Genomic DNA, 21,876 nt, shown 5'->3' on the forward strand with positions numbered 1-21,876 from the left:
AACTACCACCCAGATGGTATTAAACTTGTTGCAGATAGGTAGATCGGAAACAAAGTCCATCGACAAATGGGTCCAAGGTCGACGGGGAACAGATAATGGAACCAGTTGCCCCGCAGGCGACTGGCAGGAGACTTTGTGTTGGGCACACTTTGGGCAGGAGGCAATAAATTCCATAACGTCCTTCTTTAGAGTTGGCCACCAGTAGGACCTAGAAATAAATTCAAGGGTTTTCTGAATGCCTGTATGTCCAGCAAAACGGGAAGCATGGGCCCAATGCATGAGCTTCTTCCTTAGAACTGGCTTAACAAAACTTTTCCCTGGTGGAGGCGTAGAGTCCATCCCTACCGTGGAGAATGCCAACGGATTAATAATAGGATGCTTGTCTGCAGACTCGGACTCATTTTCTTGCTCCCATGAGCGGGAAAGGGCATCGGCCTTACGATTCTGAGAACCCGGACAGAACTGGAGTTTAAAGTCAAACCTAGAGAAGAAAAGTGCCCATCGGGCCTGACGAGGATTCAGACATTGTGCGCCTTTGAGATATAAAAGATTTTTGTGGTCGGTAAGTATGGTGATTGAGTGGGAAGCTCCCTCCAACAGGTATCTCCACTCCTCCAGAGCGAGCTTGATGGCTAGCAACTCCTGATCGCCAATGGCATAGTTGCGCTCAGCTGGGGAGAACTTCCGGGAGAAGAAACTGCAAGGATGTAGATGTCCATCTGTGGCCCTCTGGGATAACACTGCTCCTACTCCAACGGAGGAGGCATCTACCTCTAAGATAAAAGGAGAGTCGGTGTCGGGCTGTTTCAGAACTGGTGCAGAGATGAACCGTTGCTTCAGAAGGTGAAAGGCCTGTGTAGCTTCCTCGGACCACTTGGACGGATTAGCACCTTTCTTGGTTAATGCAGTGATAGGCGCCACAATGGTGGAAAAGTCTCGTATAAATTTTCTATAATAATTGGCGAACCCTAAGAACCTCTGGACCCCTTTGAGGCTTAAGGGTATAGGCCAATTCTGGATTGCTTGGAGTTTCTCAGGATCCATCTCTAGTCCGGAACCGGACACAATGTAACCTAGAAACGGAATGGTTTTAACTTCAAACACACACTTCTCCAATTTACAATAGAGGTGATTGACACGGAGACGGGAAAGAACCTCTTTTACCCAGAAACGATGATCTTCGAGATTATTAGCAAAGATGAGGATGTCGTCTAGATAAACCACGACATGGCGGTACAAGATGTCCCTGAAAATCTCATTCACGAAGTGCTGGAAGACTGCTGGAGCGTTGCTCAATCCGAAGGGCATGACGAGGTACTCATAATGTCCGTCACGGGTGTTAAAGGCGGTCTTCCACTCGTCACCCTCACGGATTCGGATGAGATTGTAGGCACCCCTCAAGTCCAGCTTTGTGAAAATAGTTGCACCACTAACTCTATCAAAGAGCTCGGTAATCAGGGGTAAAGGGTATCGGTTCTTGACGGTAATGTCGTTCAGACCTCTGTAGTCGATGCACGGACGCAGACCACCGTCTTTCTTCTTAACGAAGAAGAAGCCTGCGCCGGCTGGAGAAGAAGATATTCGGATGAAACCCTTCGCCAGGTTCTCTTTGATGTACTCTTCCATGGAGTGTGTCTCAGGCAGAGACAACGGATAAGTTCGGCCTCGCGGTGGAACCTTCCCTGGAATGAGGTTGATTGGGCAGTCCCATTCTCTATGAGGAGGAAGGATATCAGCAGAGGCTTTACTGAACACGTCCGTGAAGTCTTGATATGGAGGAGGCGGAACATCAGATGACCTGGGGAAGGAAGAACAAACAGGAAGAACTTTGGCTAAACAAGTCTCAGCACAGGAGGGACCCCATGCCAGTATTTGCGTAGTCGTCCAGTCAATTGATGGGTTGTGGAGACGGAGCCATGGAAGGCCTAAAACCACTGGATGTGTGGCTCTTGGAATCACTAAAAAAGAAATATACTCAGAATGAAGAACTCCCACTCTCAGACGAACTGGAAGAGTCCTTAAGGCAATGACTGCGTCAAAAATCTTGCTGCCATCCACGGCAGTCAAAGAGATGGACGAGGACAGTCTCTCGGTGGGTAGGGACCACCGTTTAACATAAGCTTCGGTTATGAAATTCCCAGCTGCTCCGGAATCAAGGAGGGCAATGACGTTCCTGTAACGTTGAGCAATTTGGAGCGACACTGGGAGGTTACAGTCATGAGGAGATGGAGAGGAGATCATTACTCCTAGCCGGCCCTCTCCTTGGCGAGCTAGGATCTGGAGTTTCCCGGACGTTTGGGACAGGCATTGATAGTGTGCGACGGAGCTGCACAGTAGAGACAGAGAGACTCAGAGAGACGTCTTCGGCGCTCAGCGGGAGACAGACGGGAACGACTAATTTGCATAGGCTCATCCTTGGATGGAGATGGTTGACGAGGAGGAGGAGCAGAAGATTTAGGAGTAGATGATCTTCCTCGCTCAGTTGCTCTCTCTCTGAAACGTAGATCAACCTTCGTGCAAAGAGAAATTAGCTCATCCAACTTAGAGGGCAAGTCTCTGGTAGCTAACTCATCCTTGATGCGTTCTGATAAGCCATGCCAGAATGCAGCATACAGGGCCTCGTCGTTCCATGCCAGTTCGGATGCCAGGATTTTAAACTGTATAAGATACTGTCCCACAGTACGTGTTCCCTGGCGTAAACGGAGAATTTCAGATGAAGCAGATGTTATCCGGCCTGGCTCATCGAAGATGCGCCTGAATGTAGCTACAAAGTCAGTATAGGAGGATAGCAGGGGATCAGACTTCTCCCATAAAGGTGATGCCCAGTCAAGGGCTGAGCCACTGAGAAGGGAGATGATATAGGCAATTTTGGTACGGTCACTGAAGAAATTGCCAGGTAGAAGCTCAAAGTGGATTTCACATTGATTGAGAAATCCCCTGCAGAACCTTGGAGATCCATCAAATTTTGCTGGCGTTGGAAGATGAAGATGTGGACTGGAAATGGGTAAGGTGGGTGGGGTTACAGCTGGTGTCACTGTAGTGGACGCACCGGACGTGCCAGGTCCACGGAGGGTCGTTTGAATCCCATCCAGCCGTGTAGAGAGATCCTGGAGACAGCGGATGATGTGGCCCTGTGCAGCCTCCTGATGTTCAAGTCGGGCTGCCAGTTCTTGCATTGGCCTGGCCGCTTGATCCTGGTCTCCGGCTGGATTCATTAGGTCAGTGCTTACTGTCACAACTGAGGGCCTGAGCTGACGGGAGGCAGCCTCAGTTGTAGGGGCTGAGATGTAACGGAACCTGGGAGGTTGTATCAGACCCCTAGACATGTAAGTAACATGTAGAATAACTGCCCGAAGGCGTGACCACGACAACCAGGATAAAAGTCAATGATGTTTATTATGACAAACTCCGTAACACAGCAGCAGTAAAGGAAACATAAAAGTCAACAGAGGATAAATACAATTCCTGGGTACTACAGGGTGGCAAGGGCCACAGGCACTGGTAGAGTGAGACAGTTCTTATAATCTTCTAGTTGGAAAGTCCTTACCAGACCTGACTGTAACAATGGAGAGAACCCAGGATCGTACCAGCTGGTGTTCCAGGAAAGGCTGGGTTGCTGAAGATAAAACGGCTGCTGTGGATACTGGCTGGAACCAGACTGTTGTTGGTACGGAGTGGATACTGGCTGGAACCAGTTAAATAATAAACGAACTTGAGAGCGATGAAATAATAATGAAGTTTTTGAGTTTGAGAGCGGTGAAATAATAATACCGGTGGAGAGTGGTAAACTGCAGAAAGGACACCGGCCCTTTAAGAGAAGCTGTACACTGCTGGAAGCTGGGCTGGAAGCAGGTGATTGATGAAGTTTGGAGTTTGAGAGCGGTGAAATAATAATACCGGTGGAGAGTGGTAAACTGCAGAAAGGACACCGGCCCTTTAAGAGAAGCTGTACACTGCTGGAAGCTGGGCTGGAAGCAGGTGATTGATGTAACTGGAAACAGGTGAGTCCAGAATGGATCGGAGAGTCAGGCTACACCGCAGATGGAATGCTGGTGCGGGTCTCTATAGCAGAAGTCTGGAGACAGGAGCTGGAACCTGGAAGACAACCACAGGAGAGAGACAAACTGGAACTAGGTTAGACAACCAAAGCACTGACGCCTTCCTTGCTCAGGCACAGCTTACTTATACCTGCAGCAAGGAAGGGGTTGGCTAGGCAATTATGCAAATCAACAATACAGACAGCAGATTGGTGGAAATGATCAGATGACAAAATCCAAGATGGCTGCGCCCATGCAGACACTTGGAGGGAAGTTTGGTTTGTAATCCATGTGAGAATTGAAACAGTAATGGCGACGCCGGCCACAGGAGACAGGAGACGCCAGACTGACAAGCGCACATTTAACCACGCGGGCACAGCGGAGGCCGCGGCTGATGAAATCACCACTCTGACATTCTGCATGTGGAAACTCAGGAACAGCGGGATCCGGTCCTGGAACGTTGAGCCAGCCTTAGGAGGCATCTGAAGGGTAAGTAATGGCGTCCAGATACCCGGATCGTGACAAAAAGGCCCCTAGACCACTATGTGAGTCGTCGGCAGAGAGGACTACCAGATCATGCACGTTGAAGTATTGCAGGACCAGTGAATTTGTCAGCATGGTCTTCAATCGATCAACAGTAGCCGTGTGTGCGTCCAGCCAGCACCATTCTGAGTCCTGGTGGAGTAGCTGCCACAAAGGTGTTGTGGTTTCACTGTATTGCTGAAAAAATTTAGACAGGTAGTTGGTCATCCCCAGGAAGCGATGCAGTGCCTGTTGGTCAGTCGGAAGCAGCATTTGCTGCATGGCAATGATTTTCTTCGGGTCCGGTTTGATGCCTTGACTAGTGAGCACGTGGCCGACGTACGCCACTTCTGTAACTCTAAACTTGCATTTGTCTGGGTTGAGCTTGAGGTTCAAAGCACGGGCCCGTTCAAGTACCTGGTGCAGCCGCTGGTTGTGTTCTTCCTTGGTGCGGCCCCATACCAGGATGTCATCGACGATGATTTCACAGGGATAGCCTGCAAATAGTTGCTCAATGCAACGCTGGAAGACCTCACTGCCTGTGGTGATTCCATAGGGCATGCGCAGAAAGACATACCACCCTATCGGGGTCATGAAAGCGGTCAGCAGGGACGAAGCTCTGTCCAAAGGGATTTGCCTGAATCCGCACTTTGCATCCAGGGTACTGAAAACTGTGGCACCTGGCATGTCAGCAATTAATTGCTCGATGGTGGGGAGAGGGCGATATGGATGCAGCAGTGCTTTGTTCAAGTGTACTGGATCAAGCAAAGACGTACAGTCCCATCCTATTTTGATGCGGCCACCATGGCGGACACCCACTGTGTTGCTTCCTCTATTGGGGCAATGACACCCAATTGAGTCATTCTGTGGATCTCTTCAATGACTTTGTCTTTCATTGTGACTGGATCCCTCCGGGGGACACAGATATTAGGTACAATAGAGTCATCCAGCCTCATATGGTGCACAACAGGAAGCTTGCCAAGTGTACTGCAATCAAATAAATCCTGAAAGTCTTTTATCTCCGGGACGGTCATCTGTATTGCGTGTACCTCAGGCCCCAATTTCAGAAGGCCTAGCTTCATACTGTCAGGGAGGCCTAGCAGTGGTTTAACCTTTTGATCCACAATGTGGAATAGCAAATCAGCACGGGTAAACTTTAGCTTTGTGGTACCCAGTGTGGTGATGATCTGGCCACCATAAGCTATCAAGTTGACCTTGTCTCATAGAAACATAGAAACATAGAAACATAGAATTTGTCGGCAGATAAGAACCACTTGGCCCATCTAGTCTGCCCCTTTTTTTTTTTTTTTTTTATCTCTAACCTTATTTGATCCTTATTTCTTTGTAAGGATACTCTTATGTCTATCCCAAGCATGTTTAAATTGCTCTACTGTCTTAGCCTCTACCACCTCTGATGGGAGGCTATTCCACTTGTCCACTACCCTTTCTGTGAAATAATTTTTCCGCAAATTTCCCCTGAACCTCCCCCCCTCCAGTCTCAGTGCATGTCCTCGTGTCCTTTTGCTTCTCTTCATTTGGAGAATGTTTCCCTCCTGGACTTTGTTAAAACCCATGATATATTTGAAAGTTTCTATCATGTCCCCTCTTTCCCTTCTCTGCTCCAAACTATACATATTGAGATTTCTCAGTCTTTCTGGGTATGTTTTGTGATGTAGGCCATGCACCATTTTAGTTGCCCTCCTTTGTACAGTTTCTAATGTATTAATATCCTTTTGAAGATATGGCCTCCAGAACTGAATACAGTATTCTAGATGAGGCCGTACCAATGACCTATACAGTGGCATTATTACTTCTTTCTTTCTGCTGCTGATTCCTCTCCCAATGCAGCCAAGCATCTGACTAGCCTTCCTCATTGCCTTGTTACATTGCTTACCTGCCTTTAAGTCATCTGAAATAGTGACTCCTAGATCCCTTTCCTCCTCAGTAGTTTCCAGTATAGTGCCATTAATACTGTATTTAGCTTTAGGATTTTTGAGACCCAAGTGCATGATTTTGCATTTTTTGGCATTAAACTGTAATTGCCAGACTCTTGACCATTCCTCTAGTCTACCTAGATCCTCAATCATTTGTTTTACCCCACCTGGTGTGTCTACCCTGTTGCATACCTTTGTGTCATCTGCAAAAAGGCATACTTTCCCTTTAATGCCATTTGCAATGTCACCAATAAAGATATTAAAAAGCACTGGTCCAAGTACAGATCCCTGGGGTACTCCACTGGTAACATTTCCCTCCTGTGAATGCACTCCATTTACCACAACTCTCTGTTTTCTATCCTTCAACCAAGATCTTATCCATTCAATAATCCTAATATCCAATCCCAAACTTTCAAGTTTATTTAGCAATCTGCGATGTGGAACAGTGTCAAAAGCCTTACTAAAGTCTAGATAAGCTATATCCATGGCTCCACCTTTATCCATCACTTTAGTCACACAATCAAAAAAGTCAATAAGATTTGTTTGACATGATCTCCCCCCAGTGAATCCATGCTGTTTGGGATCCAGTAAATTGCCGGATTTGAGATAATCTACAACTCTTTCTTTTAAGAGTGTTTCCATCAATTTCCCTACTACTGATGTAAGACTCACTGGTCTCGTGGGTTTATCTGTGCAGTTGGATCTATTTCACGTAGTTGTTTGTAGGACATAACATTGCACTTCGCTCCTGAGTCTATTTTGACCATGGCCACCTTGTTCGTATGCTTTGTTCTCAGTTTGATAAATATTTCGCCCTTCTCATCCAAGTGGTCTACACTATCACAAACTGTCATGCAAACTGATTCACACCCTGGCTCCATTTCAACCTGGTTAATCCGCCGGGGTAAGCAGCTATAGCGCGACTCAGACTGTCACTTTATGGAAGTTTGATCTTTGGAGCGGCAGCACCTTGCAAAATGATTCCATTTGCCACATGCATTACATCGTTTATCATATGCAGGGCAGCTTTGTTTGTTAGGAGGATGCTCTCTCCCACACGTGGAGGATTGGCACGGAACAGCCGCCATGACACACACCTCAGCGTCCTTTCTTAGTTCCCTTTTCAGACTGCTCATTTAGATATTTCTGGCAGTTTCTAATGTGAGGCCCTTCTCCCGCAGCAGCTGTGCACGTACCTTGTCACTGTGTATGCCACCTACGGTTCTGTCACGGATGAGCTCCTCTGTGAGGATACCAAAATTGCACTTCTTTGCCAGCAGCTTTAGCGTGGAGACGTAGGACTGTATAGTGTCATCACCCTTTTGGTTTGTGCTGTTGAAAACATTAAAGAATTACATTCTTTACTGTTACTGGCATGCAGATCTCTTCAAACCTTGCAATTAGGATGTCAGGATCCTCTCTGTCTTCTCGGTCAGCGTATACAAAAGCACCTGATTTGTCCACAGCATCAGTGCCTGCAAGGTTCAGCAGCATGTATGCCTGGACTTTTTTTGATTTGTCTGAAAGGCCTGCTATGGAGTATACGTGCCATTCCCTTTTAAACCACAGCCAGTTGTCAGCCACATTTTCATCAACTATCAGCGGCTCTATTTTCCTCAGACCTTGTGCCATGGAATCCCAGAACTTCTGACACCATGTAGATGTGTAACAACAAAATCAGGACGAAACTTGCAGCATCACTGTAAAACAGGTCTTTACTCAGCATGAGCCAGACACCAAGTGAAGGTAACATGGGACAAACAGGAAGTGAGTCACCTCGGCATGACATCATCTCCCATGATGCACAGCATGCATTTACAGGGCCCCCACAACATTGTTGCCCAAGGGCCCCCACAGACCTTTATCCGGCCATGGAAATAATACACTAGCCAATCAGCTGCTAATGCTCATTATACAGGCTTAAAAATGACAGGAGCAGATTGGTTAGTGCTTTATTTCTCTCCACTATATCTCTCTCCATGCTTTGATAAAAACACACCAATATTTAAAATGGGAGAGAGCTGAATAGGCCCGAAAAACATGTAAGAGTCTTTGATTTTTGTGCTTGCTTAGTTTAGGCTATGTTGCTAGGCAGATCAAGGGTATTAGACTGTTTATTATTGGTTTATGGCATGCTTGCCTACCTGACCCTCTCCATGAGGGAGAAAATGCTCTGTTCCTGGACTTTCCTGGTAATGTATGATTGCCATCACCTGTGGTGAAACACCTTTCTTATCAATTAACTAGCTCACCACAGGTGATGGAAATCATACATTACCAGGAAAGTCCAGGAACAGAGCATTTTCTCCCTCATGGAGAGGGTCAGGTAGGCAAGTATGGTTTATGCTTGGCCTGTCAGTAGTAGAGGGTAGGAGGGTTTTAGTAGCCTCTGGAAGGCTCAGTACACCTGTATCACCATTGGTATTGCATTCGGTACCTCTTGCTTTTTTTTCCTTTCCGGTGGCTAGCTTTCATATACTGCTCCCTACCTTGCTGCTCTATCTCTCTCTCATCTATTTTCACTCCTACTTCTTTCTTTTATTTACCCTCTTTTTATATACCTCCAGTTTCCGTTTCCCCAGGCGAAATTTGCCTCCCTCCCCTGATAAACTCTGCCATCCGCCAAGCCCCGCCATAAGCGTGCCGACCGCCCCCCCCCCCCCCCCCGCGCACGCCTGACTGATGCAGCTACCGTCCCGTCCCACTGCTGTGTTGGTTCAGCGGTGCATGGTGGGGGCCGCGGATGGGGAGCAGGCGCAAGGTGCGTCAGTGTTCCCTGCTCCAGCCTCTTCCGCCCTGGGACATGATGTGCCTGGCAGCTCAGCGTATTCTGCAGTCGGCAGGACCCGCCATGTGGGTGGCAGGGACTCGAGTGCCAGGGACTGGGCATCCCTGGCCACATCTGTGGGTAGGGACATGCACCAGGTGGGCGCGGGCCTCCAGACCATGCCGGCGTGCAGCAGTGGGCCCCGCGTCCATCGTGAATGCTTATGGGCCCCTGGCTAGCGATGGTCCCTCAGTTGTTGGGGCGGGCTCTCACTCATTCGCAGCAGCCATCAGCGCGCGGCAGCAGTATTTTCAATTGCCAATGTCACAAGATGGCACCCCAATGTTGTCCCCATTAGTCTTCAACCCACAAGTAGTCCAGTCAGTTTGGTCAACGGGGATAGCTCGAAATTTTTGACACACTTCTAGTGTTCCGGCATTAGCAGGGTCATTCCAACACACTGCGATGCCGATGGCCAATTATAGTCAGCTGCCGTACTGGCAGCATATGTATCACCGGTGCCTTTCAGGTACCCCTGGCACGGGGGTTATGGTATGGTAGGGCCGGCCATCCAGCAATACGGTCACTCTGGCAGTTCGCCTTTGTGCCCCCCCTCCAGTTGGCACCTTGCCTACTCAGGTCCGCTTGCTCTTCCCGCGGCAGTTTTAGTTGGTGATGGTTCGCAAACCCCTGCTCCCTCTCCTTCTGGTGTGGTGGTGGGGTTTTCTGTAGATGTAACCCCTGTTGCTTCTATCCCTGAAGATGCAGCCAGTGCAATGTCGGTACAGGACCCTCCTCCAGTGACGGTTGTGGATGGACAGGATGCTATTGAGTCTGTCCCTACGGAGGGAGTGGCTTCTGTCTCCGCAGGCGCTCAGCCAGGGGATGCATCCGGGATTCCTGGCCCCTCTGGATCAGGTAAGCAGGAAGTTTCCCAGGCTTCATCTGATGGTTCCTCATCCAATTCCTTGGCCAGCAGCAAGGGGTCAGATTTCCCCAAGCGCCCGCACAAGCTAGCGAAATTGATTGCGCATGCAGTGGCAAAGAAGGTGGGCAAGCGGAAAGAGCTGACTAAGGGCCTAATTCAGACCTGATCGCTCGCTAGGGTTTTTTTGCACTGCTGCGAGCAGATAGTTGCCGCCCATAGGGGAGTGTATTTTTGCTTTGCAAGTGTGCAAATGCATGTGCAGCCGAGTGGTACAAAAAAGTTTTGTGCAGTTTCTGAGTAGCCCAGGACTTACTCAGCCGCTGCGATCACTTCAGCCTGTCTGGGGCCGGAATTGACGTCAGACACCCGCCCTGCAAACGCTTGGACACGCCTGCATTTTTCCAAACACTCCCAGAAAACGGTCAGTTGACACCCACAAACACCTTCTTCCTGTCAATCTCCTTGCGATCGGCTGTGCGAATGGATTCTTCATACAATCCATCGCCCAGCAACGATCCGCTTTGTACCCATACGACGCGCCTGCGCATTGCGGTGCATACGCATGCTCAGTTCTGATCTGATCACAGCGCAGCGAAAAATCCTAGCGTGCGATCAAGTCTGAATGACCCCCTAAGTCGGCTACTCCCGCGGAGCTGCCTTTGTTTACTGAAATAGTGCAGTGCACCAACACTGCAGTGACCAGGGGATTGAGGAAACAGATGAGTGAGAAGATTACTAAGGGGAAATTTGTAGATTTAAGGCTAAGAAACCGGGAAGGGAGGGGGGGGGGAAGGGTGAGAATGCATGTAGGAGTTTCCACCGCTGGTTACGGCGCTTTTGTATATTTTCCGCATGTTACTTAGGCCAGGAGAGCATAAGAATGTCGGGATATATGTATTCCTTGTAACCAAAATGTTTTTGAAGTACAAAGGCAATGTTTGGAGAGATTATGATGATAAATGTAGTAAAATTCAGGACGGTAAACCTACATTACCTTTGGGTTTCAAAGACATCGAGGTCTGGCTTTAGGTCCACTGCGGAAGTCCTGGGTAAAAAGGCGTCCTCGGGTTGTAAGAGTACCACGGGCCCCCTGGCTAAAGGATTGTGTTTTGCATTTAATGACTCAAAATGCAACAGGGGAGCGAAGTGTTGTTTTTGTCAATCCTGTAGGGTTTGCGGAGCCAGTTGCCCGGCCAAAGGATGCAAGTCAGCCGGCGGGGCACACCAGTCATCACAGGGAGAGGTTGGCGAGGGTGCTAAGTAAAGCCCCTTCTCCCATAATTGTGTCGGAATTGGCTAAGTGGTTGCTTTGTTATCCTATTTAGGTTTATGCTGAGTTTTAGTTAGAAGGTTTTCGTTCTGACTTCCACTTGCCTATTTCCAATACAGTTCAGGTTATGTCACACAGGAATTTGAAGTCGGCAAGGGACTTCCCCCATGTGGTGAGGCAGAAGGTGGAGGCGGAAGTTCAACTGGGATGTATGTGCGGTGGGACTCGAATAGTGTGTTGCTCCCTGGACTCCTCCATGGGTTTTTCTAGGCTTTACGGCAAATATGGTATTGTTGAACTTTTTCCAATAATCTTGGAAGTAGAGTTATGGGCTCCCAAATTGGCGAATCAGACCATAACGTTCAGGTGCGACAATTTGGGTGCATTGCAGGCCATCAACAACCAACGTTCCTCGGTGCCCCATGCATTGCAGTTGTTGAGGTTCCTGGTGTTGAAATGCTTGCGTTTCATCATTACTTTCACTGTGCGGCATGTGCCTGAGGTTGATAATGGCATTGCGGACACTTTGTCACGTTTCAACTTCAGTATATTTTGCGAGTTGGCTTTGGGAGCTGAGTACCTGGGATTGACACAGAGCCGGCGCTACCCGCTCAGCAAGGGTATGCAGTGCAGGGAGGCGCTCAGCTGAAGAGGCGCTGAGCTCTCCCTGCTCTGCTACCCTTGTCCCTGCTGCTGTCAGCTCCGTTGCGCCTGTCATAGTGGAAGACAGGTAACGGCGCTGGCAGCGTGTAGCCCGGCTCTCAGTCAGTGCAAGGTCCCTCTAGCTTCCTCCCTCATCCTCCTCCCACCTCCAGGCTCCTCCTCACAGCGCTGCTGACAAATTCCGAGCGTTTTGCAGGGTGGGTAGACTTTTAGGGGCGTGGCCTAACCACGGGAGGCGTGGCCACGCCCCCTTTTGGATTTTTTATTTTAATTTTATTTTTTAAACTTTGCAGAGTCCAGCAGGTTAGGGGGCCTTGAGGAGCCCCTCAGCCAGTGGCAATTCGAGTGGGGAGCGTGATCAGTGTGATCACTCTCCACCTAGCCATACAGGAACAGGCAGAGGCTCCGCAGCAGCAGCCTCTCTGCCTCTGGCACTGCAGCACAGCACACTCTGCCATGATGAGAACTTATGCTGTTGCTGCTGCCCAGTAAGAAGGGAGGTAGGAGTGCAGTGGACCAGGGCCCCTGCTGAGCCCCTTCATCAGTCCCAGGCCTGCGTAATTTGTACCCGCCCCCTCCTCTCTCGCCAAAACTGCCGACATCCTCCAGAGCTGCTGGAGTAACGGAGCCTACGGGAGGGTAGAGGAGGAGCAGCGCCCAAGCGTGGATCCAAGGCAGAGCATCAGTCAGAGTTATGCCTACAAAGTAATGAAGCAGAAGGTACTACATTTACAGTAGCAGCGTGGTATGTATGACGTGGTTGGGCTATACCTGGCATAACGTGTATAAGCAGCTTTTATTGTGTGTGTGTGTGGTGTAACATGTATAAGAGTACTACTGTGTGGTATAATGTGACTAACGGACACTACTGTGGGGTATAATGTGACTAACGGACACTACTGTGGGGTATAATGTGACTAACGGACACTACTGTGTGGTATAATGTGACTAACGGACACTACTGTGGGGTATAATGTGACTAACGGACACTACTGTGGGGTATAATGTGACTAACGGACACTACTGTGGGGTATAATGTGACTAACGGACACTACTGTGGGGTATAATGTGACTAACGGACACTACTGTGGGGTATAATGTGACTAACGGACACTACTGTGCGGTGTAATGTGACTAACGGACACTACTGTGCGGTGTAATGTGACTAACGGACACTACTGTGGGGTGTAATGTGACTAACGGACACTACTGTGCGGTGTAATGTGACTAACGGACACTACTGTGGGGTGTAATGTGACTAACGGACACTACTGTGGGGTGTAATGTGACTAACGGACACTACTGTGCGGTGTAATGTGACTAACGGACACTACTGTGGGGTGTAATGTGACTAACGGACACTACTGTGCAGTGTAATGTGACTAACGGACACTACTGTGGGGTGTAATGTGACTAACGGACACTACTGTGGGGTGTAATGTGACTAACGGACACTACTGTGCGGTGTAATGTGACTAACGGACACTACTGTGGGGTGTAATGTGACTAACGGACACTACTGTGCGGTGTAATGTGACTAACGGACACTACTGTGCGGTGTAATGTGACTAACGGATATTACTGTGCAGTGTAATGTGACTAACGGATATTACTGTGCAGTGTAATGTCAAATGTGAATTTTTACTATTCTGTGTCCACTACCCTATATATTTGGTGCGCGCCTTCGGCGCGCACTGTCCCTGACCTGAGCATGGCTAACGCCAAAGGAAACTTGTCCTGAGCTCCTCAAGGTCTAGAACAGGCCATGTCACCAATTTTAAAATATATTTTTCTTTTCAAATGTAACATACCTCCAATCCAACACCGGGAAAGGGTGCTGAAACATACCCTTACTCCGGGCATCATGGCACCTATCTACACCTCTAATAAGGGGCACTTCTGTGGGCATTGTGTATAAGTACTGTGTGGTGTAACGTGTATAAGGGGCACTACTGTGTGACGTTAATGAATAAGGGGCACTACTAGAGGGTGTAATATGAATCAGGGGCACTATGTTTGTGGTAAAGTGAATAAGATTGTAATACTGTGTGATGTAATTTGAATTGTGGGCCACGCTCCTTTCTTGTGTGACCACATCCCTTTTTGCGTCACGTCCTCTCCCTTTTTTACAGATGGGAGGGCGCAAATTTATAATTTGCAGGGGGGCGCCAAACACTCTAGCACCGGCCCTGGATTGACATGTCCGTTTATGTTTGGCAGATTAGAGATCAGGCATTCCGGATTTTGCGCAGAAATCTTTGGCTCCCTCGACTCATCGGGCATATTCTGCAGCCTGGCAAGACTGGGAGTCATATCGCACTAGGTTTGCGGGAAAGTTTACGTCAGAGAGGGAGCTGTTGCTGGCTTTTGTTTGGGACCATTACACACACGGTAGGTCCAAAGCGGCCATGAGCTCTGCATTAGCGGGTATTTCATTCCACGCTCGCTTGCGGCGTGAGAACGATCCCACTAAGTCTTTTGTCCTGTCCAAAGCTTTAAAGGGCTGGGCAAAAGAGAGGTCTCCTCCCGCGGATTCGCACAGGACCATAGTCTTGCGTTTGTTGAGCGAGTTGTTGGCGATTCACACTGCAGTAACTGATTCCAAATTTGAGGCGGCCCTATTAAGATTGTCTTATTCCTGGGCATTTTTTGGTGTGTTTAGGGTCATCGAATTAGTGGCATCAAATAAACGGTCAGAGGATACCGGTCTATTGTTTCCAGATGTAGTATGCCAGCCCGAGGTGGTTTTGTGCAAGATACCTCGTTCCAAGACCGATCAGTTGGGTCGGGGACATTGGGTGACTTTAAAGAGTCATACGGAACTGGAGTTATGCCCAGTTCAGTTAGCGCACATCTATTTGCCCTTATGGCCACCGGGTGGCTCCCAATTCTTGCTACACAGGGATTCCCTGCCTCTCACAAGGTTTCAGTTTGCTGCATGTTGAAATATTGTTTATGTGCATTGGGGCTGAACAGCGCTGATTATGGGACGCACTCGTTCCGCATAGGGGCTCCTACTTGCGCTGCAGCTAGCAGCCTTTCAACGACAGCCATACAGGATATGGGGCATTGGAAGTCCGCGGCTTTTAAGTCCTATGTTCGGTTGGATAAGGTCTTATGTTGCGCCAACCCAAAAACGATGTTTACCTGTCGGTTTGTTAATGGCTAGCATTCGGGAATCGAGGGTGCGCAGAAAATGTTTAATTTTTCCTCCGAGGGGGCCTAATTACAATTGGCTATTTCTCAAGGTCCACAGGAGTTTTTTTAAGTTTTCTCCTTCGCTTGGGTTGCTATTTACAGTTTATTAAGGATTATTTGATGTTTTTGTCTTGTGCACATGCTCTTGAGTTATTAGGTTATATTTCTGTTACAGCTCCCAACGGTCCCTGCGAACAGGTCTGGGTGGTAGGCCACTCTTATGTGTTTTGGGCTGAGCGGCACCCTCTTGGTAGATGAGCGTCTGAGTTGTTGGGCGGCAGGAGAGTCAGATGGCTGGGTGTCCGGGCCTTAAATGGACTGGTTTCTTGGATCTAGTGTTCCAGTGGGAAGTACAGTGGGAACGGCCTGACTGGTTAGTCATTCACCTGGGTGGTAACGATATCGGACAAGTTAAGGGGATTGATTTGATATTGACAGTCAAGTCTGACTTGGAATTGCTACGGCGTCGCTGGCCTGAAGTCCATTTGGTTTGGTCGTTTATTATACCCAGGTTTGTGTGGAGAGGTTCCTACGGTGTAGTTGCCTTCGACAAGGCGCAGAAGAAGATACATTTTGCGGCATCTAAATTTGTAGTGTCTTCTGGCAGTGTTGCTGTTCGGAATCCATTGTTGGTGCTTTAGAGTCCCCACTATTTCAGGAAGGATGGGGTGCATCTTTCCACGTTGGGTGTTGGTGTGTTCGTTATGGGTATATTTTCCTTTTTGGAGTAAAGTTGTTATGGTTAGATTTAGCCTAGTTCTTTGGATGGCAGGCTGCATTTCGTGAGCCTGGCGGTGGTGGGAAGGTGCTACGGCCAGCGGTCATATGTAGCATAAGTGGTCGCTGTGGTGGCACTTACCCCTTTGATGAACGGCCGGTGTTGTCCTGCTCCTGAGGGGGGACAATGGGCGTTCCCACTAGGCGGTCCATACCGTGCCAGTAAGGGGTGTGCTTATATATAGTTAGGGCATTTCAGTCGCCGCCATTACAGTAGGGGGCGTTTCAGTCGCTGCTAAGTTGTATGATATATTTGACTGGAGCTGGCCATTGTAGCGTCTTCTTTGCCATCCATACGTTTAGGGTCATCCAACTAATAAATACAATGACCTTTTAAATGTATGCAGTTGGTGTCCGTGTCGTTATTTTTAGTTGATAAGCTAGCTTAAAGTATATTGTTAAGGTTAGAGCAATCACAATAAATGATAGACGCCTTAAAATGGGAGAGAGCTGAATAGGCCCGAAAAAACATGTAAGAGTCTTTGATTTTTGTGATTGGTTAGTTTAGGCTATGTTGCTAGGCAGATCAAGGGTATTAGACTGTTTATTATTGGTTTAGGCTTGGCCTATCAGTTGTAGAGGGTAGGAGGTTTTTAGTAGCCTTTATAGGGAGGAGTTTGAGGGATTGAAGTCCTCTTCTCGGTTTGGAAGCCCACTTACCCTCCCGAATTTTTTATTTTTGTTCTTGTTCTACAATTCTAATACTCATTCGATCTCAATTTCATTCAATTCAATTAGGTGGGAAGGCATTACGGCCAGCAGTCATACAGTATGTAGCATAAGTGGTCGCTGTGGGGGTACTTACCCCTTTGATGGACAGCCAGTGTTGTCCTGCTCCTGAGGGGGAACAATGGGTGTTCCCACTAGGAGGTCCGTACCATGCCAGTAAGGGGTGGCGAGTCCTTCACAGTGCAGGTTGTGCTTATACTGTATATAGGGGATCATTCCAAGTTGTTCGCTTGTTGCTGATTTTCGCAACGGAGCGATTAAGGCAAAAATGCGCATGCGCATGGTTCGCAGTGCGCATGCGGTTAGTATTTTAACACAAAACTTAGTAGATTTACTCACGCCCGAACGAAGATTTTTCATCGTTGAAGTGATCGTAGTGTGATTGACAGGAAGTGGGTGTTTCTGGGCGGAAACTGGCCGTTTTCTGGGAGTGTGCGGAAAAACGCAGGCGTGCCAGGGAAAAACGCGGGAGTGTCTGGAGAAACGGGGGAATGGCTGGCCGAACGCTGGGCGTGTGTATGACGCCAAACCAGGAACGAAACTGACTGAACTGATCGCTATTTGTGAGTAAGTCTCGAGCTACTCAGAAACTGCTAAGAATTTTCTATTCGCAATTCTGCTAATCTTTCGTTCGCAATTCTGCTAAGCTAAGATACACTCCCAGAGGGCGGCGGCTTAGCGTGTGCAATGCTGCTAAAAGCAGCTAGCGAGCGAACAACTCGGAATCACCCCCATAGTTAGGGCATTTCAGTCGCCGCCATTACAGTTGGGGGCGTTTCAATCGCCGTCAAGTTGTATAATATATTTGACTGGAGCTGGCAATTGTAGCGTCTTTCTTGCCATCCCTACGTTTAGGGTCATCCAATTAATAAATACAATGACCTTTTAAATATATGCAGTTGGTGTCCGTGTCGTTATTTTTAGTTGATAAGCTAGCCTAAAGTATATTGTTAAGGTTAGAGCAATCACAATAAATGATAGACGCCTTATTGATTACCTCCATCTTTTAATTATCTTTTGTATAGTTAAGCTTCTTTTGGTTTATTTTTTTGTATACATAGATAAACGTCATTATGCATGAATCATGGTTGCTTTTAAGTCTGTTTTTGATCATTTGATCTCTCTCTTTTTTTCTCATCACATGATCTATATGTAACCTACACTGCGGCATTAGGAGCTGTTGCACACTGCACCGGCATAGTGATGCCGGTCACCAGCCACCAGGCGGGAGGAGATTCAAGTATGAGAGTGGTTGGAGGAGGCAGTTGGAAAAGGGAGAGGGAGAGAGAGCAGACTCTGGGGGAGGCTGCTGCCTATTAATCGGATTTAAAGTGTCTGCTAATAAACTATAAAGGTAAGCTATTACAGCTGCTGTCTTATAGAATTATACAAGTGATGTTTTACAATGTAGATGAAATATGGTTAGAGGAGAAGCCAGCTGTGACATTTGTAACATCTAAAGTAGTGTGAACTGAAAGGTACATACCCGTATTATAAATCATTCAGCCCCTCTGACCTTTCAGCAAGTATGATTGCTAATAAAGTGGGAGTGAACACTGTAACATATCAATGAGCATAGTCACTGTAGCCACTGAGACACTGTAGGGAGCAGCAGGTGTAGAGGGAATACTTTAGATAATGTAGTAAGAGCCAGTGGCTTATCTATAATGGGTACACACCTTGCACCCAGAACAGTCTCCATGGTGTGTCTACAGCGGATCTCCCCTTACCTTTTGTCAGTGACGCCATCTTTTTTGTGATCTATTAGGAAATGGCATCCAGAAGCAGAAGATTGAGCTGGAGACCATGCATTGCAGCTGTGGAGATTGCAGCAGCTGTAGTACCAATGCTGTGCAAATCCACATAGGCAGTCACAATAGCAAAATGTGTGCTGGTCAAAACCGTGTCGCACAGGCTGTGCATAGGCGGCTACTGAGGCATAAAGTTTCATTAGACAATCCAGATGTCAAAACTGTGGGGTAATTTCACAAAGGGAGGCGCATTCTTCCCCCAGCAGTCTCTACCTTTGTACTGCACTTGTCCCTCCTCCACCTTAGTTAGGATACAATGCTCTCACATCCCATGTAATAACTGAACACACAGCAGTTTGGTTATGCGTGACTGGCAGTCAGGAGACCGCTGGTCAGCATACCAAAGGGGGGGGCGAGCGCAACAAGTACCTTGCTGCGCTCGCCACGCTGAGACCTGCAGTGGCTACAGGTTCTATTCCCACACTATGGGTGTCGTGGACACCCACAAGTGGAAATAGTCCCTGCTAGTCGGCATGCCGACTGTCGGGATTCTCAGGGGTGGGATATAGGGGGAAGTGTAGCGGTCACATAACTACATCCCCACACAGCTCTAGGCTGGGAGCTTTCAACTGCAGAGCCGTCCCAGTTGCTGATTTTTCTGACAAACCAGCTGGAGGGATCTGATGCAGTGGTGCCTGCTATGCCACCATCAGCAAGTGGCACCCATAAGTATGTTCCTCACAGGCCTAGTGAGAATCCCCCACTGAAATATGGGCAGGTGATACTGAAGACTCTGATGTCCTGTGTAATTCTTACGCAACTATTGCAACTCTTTCAATCAAGTTAACTCCCTTCAGTTAAGGAACAGATATTACTTTGATTGAAGACTACATTGCAGCATTGGGGCTGATTCTTAAGGGCCCTACACACTGGGCGATGGTGAAGGGCGATATGAACAATATCGCTCAGAAATGAACGATATATCACTCATATCGTTTAGTGTGTAGGCACCAACGATGAACGATGCGTGTCCCCGTGGTCGCTCATCGTTGGTTTCTCATAGTTTTTCAGTGCAAAACACTTTGGACGATAATGATCATCATTCAGACATTCATCGTCCAAATTGCTGCCGTCACCCAGTGTGTAGGGCACATCAGTTGTACACAGTACAGTAGTAGTTGCTGTGAATGTATGCTAATGCTGCAGGAGGCATCTGTGCAAAAAAAAAAAGCCTCCTGCAAGCTTCTGTGATCCGCTGCTGCGTCCCTAAACACTGCATCGGATCATCTGCCCAAACATCGGCCATCTGGGTAACCCTTAGGTTACATAAGATGTCCAGTGTTTTCTCACTGCCAGGGTGAGGAGATCTGTGACGGAAGATGCAGACCCTGGCCTTGACACACCTACCTAAGAGAGGTGGCATTCCCCCGTTTTGTTAAACGCTCACTGTTACTGCCCCACACCACCATCTGAGTAACCCTCAGGTTACACAAGACAGCCTGTGTTTTCATGCTGCCAGGGTCAGGAAATCTGCGTCAGAAGATGCAGACCCTGGCCTTGGTCAGAGACGTCTTAACAGTATTGTAGGCCCTTGGCAAAGCAATGCCCCTACATGACCATTCACGGGAATACATTTTTAAAAATCATAACTTACCCCTTCTGCGGTCCAATCAGCTTGCTGACACCCATTCACTATCTGGCTGCAGGCCGGGAGACAGGTAGAGACTGCTGCCTGGCTGCTCTGATTGTGTGTAATTTACAATCAGAGCAGCTGGGCAGCATATTCTACTTGACTTTCAAAAAGCTCCGGAGGCTATATGCCCCCATCCCAACCTCCCCTCTTCCAAAGGCCCCTAAAATTGTGGGACCATGGGCAGCTGCCCAGTGTGCCTATACATTATAAGATGGTCCTGGCCTTGGAACACCTACATAAGAGAGACAAAATGCCCCCATCCCGCCTTCTTCACTATCTATCACTGAATAACCGGGTTCACTGGCTTGGGGGGCTCTGCAAGCGATCTTGATGAAGGAGACCTGCACATGCGCATGTGTAGTTCTTTCACCATCGGCCCATAGTCTGTTTAATGTATCAGCTATAAATGTGCACCAAGGAGGCCAGAGTTATTTGTTACTTATTAGGACTTTATAATCTAATTAATACTTATTACAGTTAGTGACTATAGTAATAAGGGTGAGTGATAATTGAGTTTTTAAAAGCATTGATAAGCTTATAGGGGTAATTCCAAGTTGATCGCAGCAGGAAATTTTTTAGCAGTTGGGCAAAACCATGTGCACTGCAGGGGAGGCAGATATAACATGTGCAGAGAGAGTTAGATTTGGGTGGGTTATTTTGTTTCTGTGCAGGGTAAATATTGGCTGCTTTATTTTTACACTGCAATTTAGATTTCAGTTTGAACACACCCCACCCAAATCTAACTCTCTCTGCACATGTTATATCTGCCCCCCCCTGCAGTGCACATGGTTTTGCCCAACTGCTATAAAATTTCCTGCTGCGATCAACTTGGAATTACCCCCATAGTGTAGTACTAACTTGTAACTACACTATTACTACTGATTTACTATTAGTTGTACGAGTATGAGTTGCTTTGATTGAATGAAATCTACTGGGGCAGTCCAGCATTGCTCCCGTGCTGGGAGAGCTACTATTGGACTTAAAACAACGGTGGAAGTTTACACTGCTGGCTGGGTTCCTCCCTGCAGTGTTATCGCACATATGAGTTCCGTTAAAGGGATCTGAATGGCTGTATTTGTACGTTTTATTATGTCCAATCATTTTTCCAATTACAATAAAAGTTATTTAGATTGCCTCCTAAATCTCGCTGTTTGAGGGATATTAGTAATCCTTGTTAGTGGTTACTCGGGTGGTCTTCAGTCTGCCGGCGGCCGGGCTCCCATCTACCAGCATACCGGTGCCAGAATCCCAACCGCCGGCATATCGACAGCTTTTCTCCCTCTTGGGGGTCCACGACCCCCCTGGAGGGAGACTAGATAGTGTGGCGCCTGTAGCGCACCACCGTGCCCACAGCGTGGCGAGCGCAGCGAGCCCGCAAGGGGCTCATTTGCGCTTGCCCAGCTGTCGGTATGCTGGGGGTCAGGATTCCGGCGCTGGTATGCTGGCCGCCGGGAGCCCGACCGCCGGCATAACATACTACACCCTACTCTATAGGCAAATGTTCACACAGCAACGGAATATGCTAGTGCTATACTTGGATGGGATAAGGAGTAGGCAAATGTGAGTGTAAATCGTTGGGTCGACAGTAACTAGGTCGACAGTCATTA

At 48.0% G+C, this 21,876-nt stretch overlaps 1 protein-coding gene across 4 annotated transcripts in view; it reads left to right on the forward strand.

The window, feature by feature from the left end:
* Window positions 1-18,062: 18,062 nt before the first annotated feature.
* Window positions 18,063-21,876, forward strand: part of LOC134909301 (cilia- and flagella-associated protein 57-like) — a 156,425-nt gene continuing 152,611 nt past the window's right edge. For all 4 annotated transcript variants that reach the window (XM_063916035.1, XM_063916038.1, XM_063916036.1 and 1 more), the window contains exon 1: window positions 18,063-18,179. The gene's annotated coding sequence lies outside the window, so the exon portion shown is untranslated. The remainder of the gene's footprint in view (window positions 18,180-21,876) is intronic.

The sequence above is a fragment of the Pseudophryne corroboree genome, chromosome 4, assembly GCF_028390025.1.
Source record: "Pseudophryne corroboree isolate aPseCor3 chromosome 4, aPseCor3.hap2, whole genome shotgun sequence".
In the NCBI taxonomy this organism is placed as follows: domain Eukaryota; kingdom Metazoa; phylum Chordata; class Amphibia; order Anura; family Myobatrachidae; genus Pseudophryne; species Pseudophryne corroboree.